Source organism: Pungitius pungitius, chromosome 1 (genome assembly GCF_949316345.1).
Source record: "Pungitius pungitius chromosome 1, fPunPun2.1, whole genome shotgun sequence".
Classification (NCBI taxonomy): Eukaryota; Metazoa; Chordata; class Actinopteri; order Perciformes; family Gasterosteidae; genus Pungitius; species Pungitius pungitius.
Genome location: NC_084900.1, coordinates 28,073,691 through 28,087,090, shown reverse-complemented (window position 1 = coordinate 28,087,090; position 13,400 = coordinate 28,073,691). Strand labels below are relative to the sequence as shown.

General features: G+C 45.8%; 1 long non-coding RNA gene across 1 annotated transcript; it reads left to right on the top strand.

Moving 5' to 3' along the window:
- The first annotated feature begins 912 nt into the window (after positions 1 to 912).
- LOC134132298 (uncharacterized) lies at positions 913 to 13,142 on the top strand. The gene is made up of 3 exons (XR_009956848.1): positions 913 to 1,074; positions 2,552 to 2,607; positions 10,101 to 13,142. It is a non-coding gene; the product is annotated as an uncharacterized LOC134132298 (long non-coding RNA).
- The last annotated feature ends 258 nt before the right edge of the window (positions 13,143 to 13,400 follow it).

The window sequence follows — 13,400 nt, the reverse complement described above, 5'->3', positions numbered from 1 at the left end:
TGTGAAACTTAAACAACGCAGACAGACACACACACACACACACAGAGGTGCAAACGTTGTGACACCATAAAGGCAAAACATCGGCCATCTTCATCTTCATCTTCAGACATTTTCATCTGGACGTAGAGCTGCATGTAACTTTCTTTTTGCCAGATAAAGCACTTAAAGAAAACATTGCATGCACTGAATAGGAAGGAATGAGAATGACTCCAAGTTAGTTCTTCTTCTTCTTTATTGTCATCAAGGCAACAATAGTGTGTTAATAGAATTAGAATTAATACAGTTAAAGACCTCAATTGAAGGATTTTAACATATTGCCTAACTCCAGTGCTTTTACCCCCTGGAAGCAAGTTCCAACTCAGTTCTAATATTGACTCTGGTTTCTTTATACTGAAACCAGGTCTGGGTAACGTGCAATGCAAATGAGTATGTTTTATGGGCCAGAAATGTTGTCCTGGAACTGCCCTTTATAACATTGTTACATCTCGACTGTAATTGCAGAGGAGTTGCACAGAAAAGACACCGTGACCTATAATGACCTCGAACAGGACTCGATTTCCTGTGGACTTGGTCTTGACTTTGTCTCTGCTTTTGCACTTGGTCTTGACTCTGGACCTTATCTATAGGACTTGAAGTGTGATGAATGAAGTTGGTCTAGACTAGCAATAACAAAAACTTTATTAGCTTGTGACACTTTATTAAGTGATTTAAATTGGCCTAGGTTTATTAACTAATAACACATGGAGGTGAAACGTAGTAAAAGAGCAGATAGTTTGGTCAAACTGTCAGCTGAGACAGAGACCACAGCTGAACTCCATTCCACGTTTTCTAAGCAACACCTGCCAACCGAGAAATTCAATTAACGACTCCTCTTCCCACTTGGAGCCGGTCTCCAGGGCAGATCTTCCGGGCGACTCGCCCAGTAAGAAATTAGAAAATGCTACAATAAAACCCGAAAAACTGAGAAAAAATAATGTGTCAACTTCATGAATGAAAGCGCTCACAATATCCACCGTAAACACACACACCTGCGTTAAGTTGGAAGTCACCGAGAGACAACGAAGTACACCTCAGGTAAGAGTTTTCCTTTTCCTCTCAACTACTGGAGAGGCTCCCCTCGAAACGCATCATTCTCTGGCGAAAAGCGACATCCAAAGTGTCGCATCAGTGGCACCGAGCACGAGCGTTTTTTGAGGCAGTTTACCACAGTTACGGTGAATAGTCAGTGAATTGACGGACGGACTCGGTGGACTCGGGTCGGCGAGCCTCGATGCGGCGGCAGCAAGTTCCGCTGCGACCCGCGCAGCCTGTTAGCGCTTTTGGAAGGAAAGCCGAAAAAAAGAAGGAAAAACGCCGGCCAGAGGACCACGGCTTTGCGTAAAACTTTGTCAATTCCCCTCAAAACGGTTTACACGTATAAGCCGACAACACCGGGCGGACAGACGTGCCTGCAAAAGTTGACACGGCAACTTGTCCCCTCTGCGAGTGTGTTCTCCCGTTTCCCCTCACAAGACAGACCATTAAAAAACAGTGAAAACAGGACCCATGTGAGGTGTTTTTTTTATTGTGTATTCAGCTGCTTAGTCGCCCCTTACACTTCTCCCAAAGGCGTACAAGAAGGAGCGACTTTTGGGTGCGTCTTCTTTGGTCGAAACTGCGGAGTTTTGTTGTGAAAAAACTTAGTGAAACTCGCTTGGTTTGCTTATAACAGGTAGTAGCCTCGCGCACAGTATCGTTTTACCGCGAATAGAGGAACTACTATAAATGTTATCAATATTCAAAGCTCTAAATGCGGAAGTTGAGCTGTTGAAGATTCTCTGTAAATGGCTTTTGTAAATATGTTTTTTTTGGTCGTGTTAATGGAGCCGGACAGTGTAACCTGCTGAATGAAGGACACCTCGCGAGGGCACACGTCAACGCAACTAGTTATCAGTCCGTTTGGCAAAAAACCCGCTTATTTGCCTCCAAAACATTGTCAGCTCATTCACCTTAACACACACACACACACGCACACACACTCACACACACACACACACACACACACCTTCGGACGCACACGTACACGCGTAAAACATGTTCTCCTTCTGTTCCTTCTCTCCGCAGCTGAAACGCAGCTTTTTTCTGACTTCCACCGTCTGTAGAACAACAAGAAAAAATCTGTTTAAAAAACACTCTGTGTATCCTGCGTGTTTGATTAGCTGCGAGCTTTATAAATCACCACTTTGATGTGAGATTTCATTTAACATGCTTTTGTAAAGGGTCGCCGCTGTGAATTGATAGAGGTCTGTGTTGTGTGCAAGCCAATGTGTTTGTTATTATTCTCAGGGATGAAGAAGAGGACAGGAATAGATCACTGGCACTTTAAACCCAGAGTTCTCATATTCTCACCGGATCTTTCTCCTTTGCTAATTATTGTGTTGTTTTCAGAGCAAATATGTCATATCCATGGCGACCAGGCAGGTTTATTGTCTCTCCCGTGCAATAGCTCACAAAAGTAATTAATTATCCTTTTTTTCTCCCTTCTCTCTCCCTTCTGTCTTTGCTTAAACAGATCATTCATGGAAAGCCATCGTCTATATTAAAATGCCAGTTCTAGTACAACACAAGGTAAACATTACATTTCATATCTTTTATTTTACAGTTTTGTGTTTGATTTTTTTTGTCTCCCGAGTCAGATCATAAAGCGTAGAATGTAAAAAGAGGCATTACGTTCCCAGTGTTCTATTGAGGTATTCTCCATAATAGCCCCATAATGCAGCAGCTGTCCAGCCTGTTGCAGACGTACGCTTCACACTTAAAGAGGCAAACTTAAAACCACATGTTTAGACATGAAATCAGCTTGCATTTTGTGTGATTTGAATAGCGAGCATTAGTCATACTAGAGATAAGTTTACTTTAGTGATGTTCCTTTTTTTTTTACGAGGTCACCAAAAATAATAACCAACAGCAGGTGACACTACAGGTTACAATAGTTCACCTCCGTGCATTGCAGCGTTATGGTGCGAGCTCTTTTATACGGCCTTCCCAAAGAGAGCTGCAAATTGATCATTTGAAGCAGTTCCCAGCTCCTCATCCCGTGTGCGGCCTCAGTGTAACTCCGGGATGTGACGGCATGTGTCGGCTGTCCGAAGGTCCATCTTTATCTGGCCACCAGCCAGCCTTCACTGTCAGACCGGTGGCCGAGGTTCTCATCTCTCTTCGGCATTGATGAGACAGTCCAATATCCATCCGTCTAAAATACTGCCCTTCTCTCTCTACCTCTCTTCTGCTCGCTCTCAGCCTTCCTGCTCTCGTGATTTTTCATCGTGACCGTAGGTAAAGGTCGTGCTCTGCGAAATCAAAGGCCCTCGTGGACCATTTTGTTTGTGTGTTTAGTTCAGCGTTTATGGGTGTGGTCCTGTCAGGCCTTTCGTTTGGCTCATTCGCTCTCTTTATTTCTCTAAAATGGTACTTGAAATGGGTTCTTGTAGTGCTGTGCTTCTGGCTCATTCGACTATTTGAGAATCACAGTGGATAATCAGTGTGCGATGCCTCCATCGTTCTTATTTCCGGCAGCCCTATCAGTCAGGGAAATGCCTCACGTCTCAGAAGTACCCATCTGCATCTGTCAAGGGGTGTGTAGAATTAAACCCATGTGTATTCCTATTCTGTCTGACCTTGGTTGTGGACCTCAGGTCTTTGATGTCAAATAAGCGTCAGTAATCCCAGGCGGCTTTGACAAGCTTCAGGAGCCACTACTTTTGTTTCCCAGCTCATAAGCTTTATCAATTGCCCTCAGTGCAAGGATTTTGTATACAAATTCACACTAGCTCAACCACGGTGTTTTGCCTTGTAAACATATACCGCCTTCAACACATACTGTTATACCCGCACAAATAGCACACGTGTTTTTTTAATCATCATTATTGTTTTTATTTTACTGCTAAGGAAATGTCTTTTTTGCATGCTTGATCAGCCAGTAGAGAAATCCAATATAATGGAGGTTCAAGGTGAATTGCATCCCGTGCTTTTCCCCCCCCTTCGACTGAGGGAATATTCCAGAGCAAAATAAACAAATCACACAGACAACAGTATTATAGGCTTGATTTTGAAGGCATGAAATAAGTATCGATTAAATCCAGCAGTTCATAGATGAAAATGGTCTTTTTGGTAATTTGTCCTGGGTCCTTTCAATACGATGGAGACAGAGAGAGAGAGAGGTGTGTAGACTGGGGGAGAGAAATAAAAGAGACTGCAGAAAAGGGGGAGAGACGGAATAAAGAGAGGAGTAAGACGAGAAACAGAAAGAAAGAGGGAGGAGAGCTTCCACAGAGTTGAGAAAGGGACACGCTGCCCCTTTCCGAGCTCATTATCATTCTTAATAAGTCTTAAGGAAAGAAGGAGCGTTGAGTGTAAATGCACGGTAATCCTTACACTGGCCAAGGTTAGTAGGGACGTCAGCACATGCGCACCGTTCCCAGCTGGCCACTTTGGGACACGGAGGGGACCAGAGGAGCACGGTTTAGGATAGATGTTCAAGGAGAAAGTGAGGACGTTTAAACGCTGTGCAAAGGTTTGCCCCCCCCCCGCCCCCCCCCCCCATCTTTTAGCTTTTTACGTCCTACACCACCTGGCATTTAGTGACTAAACAGTTCAAACTCATCAAACTCAAAACTGACAAATTGGCCCATAATAATACCAAATGAAACCTGCAGTCATTCATAAGCAGAATTTGATAATAATTCACAGATTAGGAAAGCACAGCTTGACTAAAAGAGAAATAGGAGAGTTTTTGACTTTGGCAACAATCACCACTGGGGATTCAGTCTTGTACTCAAAGTATCTGTTGGCTGCAGTGCACGCCTAATTCACTGTTCTTTGGGTGTGGTCCAAAAGCACGCATTAAGATGAATTGGATGAACTGGTGACCAATTAACACACTTGACAAATTGCCAGCCACTTGTAGTAGTATTTGTTAAACCATGTTGCTTAAATGTAAATCCAATGCAGCATGTCTTACTATGCTTTACTATCCAGTGTGTAGAATATCTGTTCATTAATCACATCGGATTGGAGACGTGTTGTCACGGATCGGTGCTGGAGGTGCGGGCGGAAGCAGGCAGGACTCAGGCGCAGGATTCTCAACAGAAGTGTTCTTTATTAAACACACAGAAACAGGGACAGAGGCGTGCTCCAACGGACGGTTGACAAGACAATGACGCGACAAAGGACAACTGGCACACAGGGCTTAAATACACAAGGGAGGTGCAGGTGATTGGACACAGGTGGAAGCAATCAGGCAATCACAGGACAGGAAGTGAAGCTCACCCAGAGACACGAGACACAAGAAAGCTACAAAATAAGACAAGCAGAGGGCCCAAACCGTGACAGAACCCCCCCCTCAAGGACCGAATTCCAGACGGTCCTAAAGGGGAGCAGAACCGGAGAAAATCAGACAAGGGGAGGGAGGGTGGGGACCCGACGATCCTGGACCGCGCGGGGAACTCCGGGTGATGGCGGCCCTGTGTCGGGTCCTTCGGGGGGCCGGCCGGGCCTCAGGGTCTCGGGGGGTCTGGCGGGGCGGCGGCCGGGCCTCAGGGTCTCGGGGGGTCTGGCGGGGCGGCGGCCGGGCCTCAGGGTCTCGGGGGGTCTGCCGGGTCGGCGGCCGGGCCTCAGGGTCTCGGGGGGTCTGCCGGGTCGGCGGCCGGGCCTCAGGGTCTCGGGGGGTCTGCCGGGTCGGCGGCCGTGCGTTGTGGCGGGGGGCGCCGAGCTGTGCGGCTGCGGCGTCGTCGCGGAGGGGGGCGCCGAGCAGTGCGGCTCCGGCGTCGTCGTGGCGGGGGGCGCCGAGCAGTGCGGCTCCGGCGTCGTCGTGGCGGGGGGCGCCGAGCAGTGCGGCTGCGGCGTCGTCGTGGCGGGGGGCGCCGAGCTGTGCGGCTCCGGCGTCGTCGTGGCGGGGGGCGCCGAGCAGTGCGGCTGCGGCGTCGTCGTGGCGGGGGGCGCCGAGCAGTGCGGCTCCGGCGTCGTCGTGGCGGGGGGCGCCGAGCAGTGCGGCTGCGGCGGCCCAACCCCTGACCCCACCCCCCCCTCAAGGGCCGGATCCCAGACGGCCCCCAGGGGTGGGGGGGAGAGGACCAAGGGATGGGAGGGAGGGGGCACGATCAGGGGCCGTGGGGACGGGCCAGGAGACTGGACTCTGGGGGCCGGAACGGGCGGAGACTGGACTCTGGGGGCCGGAACGGGCGGAGACTGGACTCTGGGGGCCGGAACGGGCGGAGACTGGACTCTGGGGGCCGGAACGGGCGGAGACTGGACTCTGGGGGCCGGAACGGGCGGAGACTGGACTCTGGGGGCCGGAACGGGCGGAGACTGGACTCTGGGGGCCGGAACGGGCGGAGACTGGACTCTGGGGGCCGGAACGGGCGTGGGTCTTGGAGCTGGGGGAGTGGGTCTTGGAGCTGGGGGTGTGGGTCTTGGAGCTGGGGGTGTGGGTCTTGGAGCTGGGGGAGTGGGTCTTGGAGCTGGGGGCGTGGGTCTTGGAGCTGGGGGCGTGGGTCTTGGAGCTGGGGGCGTGGGTCTTGGGGCCGGTTCGGGCGGAGCCGGGCGTCGCTGCCGCCGTCGCTGCCGCCGAATGCGGAGGTCCAGGGCGTGGGGGTCGTACCTGGCCTGGAGGCGGGCGGCCAGCTCCAGCACCTGTTCCCAGCGTGCGCTGAGGACTGGGGGCTGGACGCTGGCCTCCATCGGCGAGGCCCAACCTGGGTCTGGAGAGGGGCGAGGGCGGTGACTGGAACACCGCCCGGAGCCTGCTGGCGAGTCGTGGTTGGCATTACGCCGGGCAGCCAGCTGCACGCTGCGTGGCCCACCAAAGGCCAGACGGGTTCCCCAAAAAGGATTTGCAAAATTGTATCCTGCTGAGTCCTCTTTTGGTCGCGTCATTCTGTCACGGATCGGTGCTGGAGGTGCGGGCGGAAGCAGGCAGGACTCAGGCGCAGGATTCTCAACAGAAGTGTTCTTTATTAAACACACAGAAACAGGGACAGAGGCGTGCTCCAACGGACGGTTGACAAGACAATGACGCGACAAAGGACAACTGGCACACAGGGCTTAAATACACAAGGGAGGTGCAGGTGATTGGACACAGGTGGAAGCAATCAGGCAATCACAGGACAGGAAGTGAAGCTCACCCAGAGACACGAGACACAAGAAAGCTACAAAATAAGACAAGCAGAGGGCCCAAACCGTGACACGTGTCTGTTACATTAATCTCAGTCCACAGTGAAACCCGCCTGACGGTGATCTTTATCCTTCTAGTAATTAGTAAGCCGAGTGTTTTTTACTGTCATGTTGTCTCATCACAGTCAATTTGAAGCTTTGTTTTAAAATGTAAACATTGCAGGTAAAGCACCTGTGACACTTGAGTGTAAAAGTGTTGGATGGATGGATGGATTGTTGAATTCTTCTTAAACTAGAGTCCTGTTGACTGCTACCAATGTGATACAAGTTGTGCTCTGTTTAACTGTCAAAATAATAGATTTTCTCTAGCAAAATTAACCCCTTAATATAAATCCCCGAAAGTGTTTGCTCTTTTTTCAGTAGTGCTAACTAGGAGTGGGGATTTTTGGTAAGTTTGCTAATTTGATTAAAAACCAGATAAAGAACGAATCCTCATTTAAATGAATTTAAATAAAAAAAATTTCAGGCTTTTGATTGTACTGTTTACACACTTTACACACTGACAAACAGAAACAGACTTCCTAACGATAAACATGGGCCACTGGTTACCATTAAGGGCAGTTATATATATATATATATATATATATATATATATTGTACTTCCTATTCTCCAGCTGTATATACTGGTGTATTTGACTTTTGATGAAGACACTGGGTATCCCCTTGAAATATGTTGGCTTAATTGTTATAGAGGGGGACAACAGTCAAATAAGCGAATGAAATTGGAGCTGGCGGTGTAGGGTGCGGGTGCCCTTTTGTCTCGCACAGTGTAATGCCATCTCTGGGCCTTTCTGTCATGTAGGGATGATTTACCCACAGACAGATGTTCTTAGACCTATGCTCATGAACCTGGACTAGTTAGTTATATATTTTTTCCTTTTTTTAAAGGTTAAGGAGTGAAACGTTTCAGCCTATTTTAGTGTGGCGTCAGTTGTTCTGTTCCACGGTGTGTTGAGTTCAGTAGACTCAACTCGCATCGAGCGGAGAAAGTCGCCGTCTTCCTCGTGGAAGGTGTTTTTAGGAACATCTCTTCTTTACCATTCTTCTCATCCGACTGCGCTTTCGTTGGCAACCTGCTCCGTTACACCACCCCCCCCCCCCTCCACCCATCCTCCAACCCCCTCCCGAGGGAGCCTTGGGAGGCAGAGAGCCATCACCATGGTGACCTGAACACAGATCCCCCACACACCGGTCCATTGTGACTGGCATGCGATGAGGTGAGAGGGAACAAAATGTCACAGCAACAGGTTTTCTCGTGTTTTTGTTTTTGCCTCAATTCTCGATGGGATTGTTCTCAGATCTATGCGCTCAGTTACACCAGAGAGACTGTGGGAGTTAGGGAAACGAGTTGATTGGAGAGATGAATACAGGGACATGGAAATGGCCCGTAAATACTAAGAAGTCTGTGTTTTCCCTTTTTTTTTGTCTGGTCGTATTTAGCAAAAGAGCAAAATTACAAAGGGCAGTGTCATTTTTATTATGTAATTAAAGGTGTTAAAGCAAATACAAGGTAAAAGAAAAAGTTGTCTTACTAGACTTGTTTTGAATCACAAAAATGAGTCAGTTGCGTAGTATTGCAAATGGGAGGATCATTTATAAAAAATAAGGGTAGTGTTATTTGCCAGTAAGTTTTTCATTAACAGTGATAACACCCCGCCCCCCAAATCGTGCAACAAACTGGTTCGATTTGTGAACAGACAATGTTCAATAACTCGAGAGTACACAGCTTTGCTGCCACATGTGTGGTCTATAATATCAGCGATTAGAGGCCCCCCGGGACTAACTTGGCCCCATGTGCCATTGTGGCTGGCTAATAGCTGATAGTCATGCCCTTCCAGCTCTCTGTTTATGCTGACCTTTGACCTGTCTTGATCCTGGCAAAAGCTATAAGCCTTGGAGAGGGAGGTGGGCATATAGATAATGTGGCATTGAAGAGGTGGAGCAGATTTTGCCCCCAACCCTGAAGAAGATGTGGGCTGTGTAATATGACAGGTCCAGGGTTGCCCTCAGTCCCAAAGGTTGGGGGGGGGGGGGGGCTGTGCCAGAGGGGCTGTGCCAAAGGGCCAAAGCCAGAAGGCCAAACCTAACGGCTGCCATAATGTCTGGGCCTCCTGACCTCAGCTCCATGTAAGATTTCAACGGTAACTCATATAATAGCAAGTATTGAAATGTAAAGTAATAAAGTATTATTATCTCAGTATTTCTGTATACTGTATGTATTTTAATGAACATACATATTTTTTTGTTTCACTTAGTAATGCCGTGTGGATACCACACAAATACGCATTAACTCCGACAATAAACGTTTTTTTTTATTCAAGAACCAGAAGTCTCATTAATATTTGTTGATATCTAGCTGAAGCAGTCAGGTCTTTTCATGCCAAGTCTGTGAGAGTCTGTCGTCTCCATTCACTGAACAGATGCAAAGGTGCAGGTCCTGCGAGATCCTTTTATGTTTCGAGACCTCTCCTTGATCCTTTTACTGCGACCTAAACCGCAGCACAGCTCTGTCTCAATCAGCGCTTTTTGCTGTAATCCCACTTCAGAAATCCTCCCGGCTAAGGGAGTAAATAAAATTTTCAGCGTTTATTAGAATACAGCTTGCCAGGAGGGACTGCTCTCTCCTCTCCTGTAGTTGCTCCAGTAATTAGCAAATTGATTAGGAGAACTTAAACACACCTCCTTGGCTCTTATCTCCCCATTCTAGAACAATATTGCTGTGCCATGGGACAGCGTAAATATTTTAAGGGAAACCCTCAGTGAATCTCATTAAATGGCTACGGGGCAGAGCAGCTGTCTCCTGCTGAAGGTCCCAGCCAATTTTCTAAACTATGATTAAAGAAAAGTTTTGGATTATTTAAACATGCCATGTCCTGTGGGTTTTTTTCCAGTGCCACTGAAGACCTCTGTGATTCCCCCACCCCTCCTTGGCAGGACTACTTCCGTCCCTTTGGATCTATTTGTTTGAAATCGTTTGGGTGATGACTCTTTGAAAGTGGTGGTCATTCTGGGATGTCAGGTTCAAAATGCAACAACGACCTCCCTTTTATGCACAAATGCTAATTAAAATTTTTTACCCCCCATCCCCAAGCTGCAGAGGGAGAGACTTGGTAGCAATTTGGCAGATAATCAAATTGCATTTTAAATGGAGCCGTTTAAAGATGACTGGAGTCTGCTCCCGGGAAGACACAGTGGCACGAATTAAGCTTGAATAAACTGCTATGTCGACAGAGGAACAATGCAACAAAATTCACAACGCAATAGGTAGCTGCATTTATATAAATGGAGAGCATGCAGTGTTTGATTCATGCTTTTGTTAATTAGTTAAAAAGAACCCAGGTTTGTTTTTGACTAATGCATGCATGCAGGAATTCTGTTTTTCTTTTAATTATTCTTTCACTCTGACTAAGTGGCATTTTCTTCCTTATCTGTCTTTTCAATTTCACCAAATGAGGCAAAATGTTAATAAGACATGATTTGTTAACAGTTGCTGTACCTTGGTAACGTTTTTTTTGCCTAATTTTACATTTTCAGCCTGACAGAAAGGGCAAGCTGTGTGGAAATGTTGTCAACAGCTATGTTTGTCTACAAAAATCTGCGCTTAGAAGCTGTCCCTCCACATTTGGTATACATCATTAAGTTCTTCGTGGCCCATCAAATTGTTTATTCACACAGCATTCCAGTACATATTAGTGACATCTCGTTAGCAGAAAACAGAAAACTGACACAAAAAATTGTGAAACAGGCCTGAATTGTTTACCCCCCTGAATAAGGGGAAAAGTGTTATTCTCATGAAATGATAGAATTGGATCAAAGATGCAGTTCCCAAAGCCTTCTCTCTCTCTCTCTCTCTCTCTCTCTCTCTCTCTCGCTCTCTCTTTTTCGCACAAAATTATGTGTTTGGTTTTTAACACTATTCTTACTTGGGCAACATTCCATGTAAATTTGAACATTCATCACAGGACCAATACAGCCATCAGATCTGCTTCATATCCATAAAACCCTGTTATGGACAGCACAACAAGTGATGCTTGACTTGTAAGTGTAAAGGGTCTTAATTGGCTGTGATTTGCTGGCTGTACAGCAGTTACTGTGAAAGTGGCATAATGATCCTCCTCGGACGATACATTACTTTTCTGGCAACTTAATGCACCTTAACGCCGCATGTGTCCGTCCTCGTTGCTTTCATCTCAGCCCCGAAACAGGGACATAACAATGGTTTCGACCTGCCCACTACAGGTTGCACTTGAGCAGATGTAATGTTGACCTCCTCCGCCTTCTCTACAGATAACCACATCCAGAGATAGTCCCTTGAGATCTTTTACAATGATCCCCCAAGGCAGTTTCTCTGTTTTCACTTCATACTTGTGGTCAAAGCAGCTGAATACATTTGGAGAACTGTGAAGCAGCAAAGCAGCTCTGCCATACAGTTTCAGATGCTTATTATCAAAGCATTTATCTGCACAGTAGGCCAGGAAAAAAAAGAAAAAAAAAGGAAGTTCCCAAGATACTTTTGATGAAAGGAAATGTTTTTATTGGTGAATATAATTAATGCCATATAACTGCCTTTTTAACATTGAGCGGTTTATATTGGATCACCCCTGATACAATAGGCTGTACATTTTAATGTTCCTGAGCATTGTAGTATTTTAGATTCTATCTGTAAAATTTCTATTCTAAATTAGCTTTTTGTAAAAATGTTTTTTTTGGGCCTTATGGTAATCTCAAATTCAGCATTTTTATGAACAAGCATATTTTTTGTATATTACAATTTTTTGTTGCTGTTTTTTGTAAAAGCAACATTGAGGAGAGGGCTTCCTAATTGGAGCGACACAATCCCTGTCTTATGATGTTAATTGATAAATATTGTTACAAAGTTAATGACACAAGAGGGAATTTGATTGATCAAGTGGGTGACTGATCATAAAACTGCAGTCAATATTTGGCTGTAGCTTTATTTTCCGTCTGAACAGCGGTGTGGCAGGATGTATGGCTCGACACACAGCACTGGCAAAACACATATTTACACTTCTGTCTCTCCTGAGCCCGCTGCTGCTGCCTCTGTTTGCTATACAGTAAATCATATCCCATGATGCTAAAATGAACAGTCTTAGTGTGTTTATTCAGTCGGTGCAAAGGGTATTGGTTAAACCTCACCAATTTTTGAGTAGCTGGAGTGAAAATCTCCCTCTAATTACTGTACCGTGTGGATCATTTGGTCCCTGTCCCCCTGATGCAACTTGTGGTATGAAAAGACTATTTTATTCATAGAACTAAAATTGTAACTTTAGAGACAATAGTTCTTCTTTTTTTTTACGGTAGAGCAGACTTTATCTTTTTAATAAAAATTCCTTACTTGGCGAAAGTTTAATTAATAAGGGACTTAAAGCTAAGGGAATGAGCAAGGGAGTTGGGTCTTTAAGGGGGTACTTATTTTTCCATCTGGGCTATCCTCCAAAAAAACTGTCAATTAGTGTGTTAAGCTGAAGAGACAAAAAACGTCATTAGTTCTTTCAAAAAGAATAATGGGTTTTAAAGGTTTTGCTTTGGTGGCAGACCAAAAGCACACGACTGAGTCATAAGTATTTTCATTTATTTCTTGCAATTATAAATGTTTGAAGGATGGGTTTATTGTTCTAAGGGTGACTGAGGAAGCGGACACAGTGGGTTGTTTTGTAACTGTGTACCATAATTGTCTGAGATAAGACAAATAAAATGAGTTGTATTTGGTGGAGTGAATCATTGTGTGTAGAATATATAATTTCTCAATTCTGATAGTTCCCTTGTTACCAAACCATGCTGTTGTTGTTGTTGTTGTTGTTGTTGATGATTTGGCTATGCGCTTGGATCACGATTGGATGACTCGTGTGTGATGTACTGTTTTTTTATATTGTGTATTTGCCCTGTTTATGCATGTGACTTCTTTGCCAAAGTCCCTCACCCACCAAACAGTTCACAAGCAGAAATTAAATAGCAGGTAAGGCTCCACAAGATTACAAGTTGTGAATGAATTGGTTTAGTGGACTTGCCATCAATTTATAAATTGAAGCAAAAGTTGACACACCTTCTCTCCATTTTTCTTGATTCATACTTATTTCCTGTACCTGAGGGAATCCCTGACCACATGCTGAGAGTGACGTTTTTTTGCTGTACACGTTTAGAGAATTCACCAGAAGTTTTTTAAAACTCGG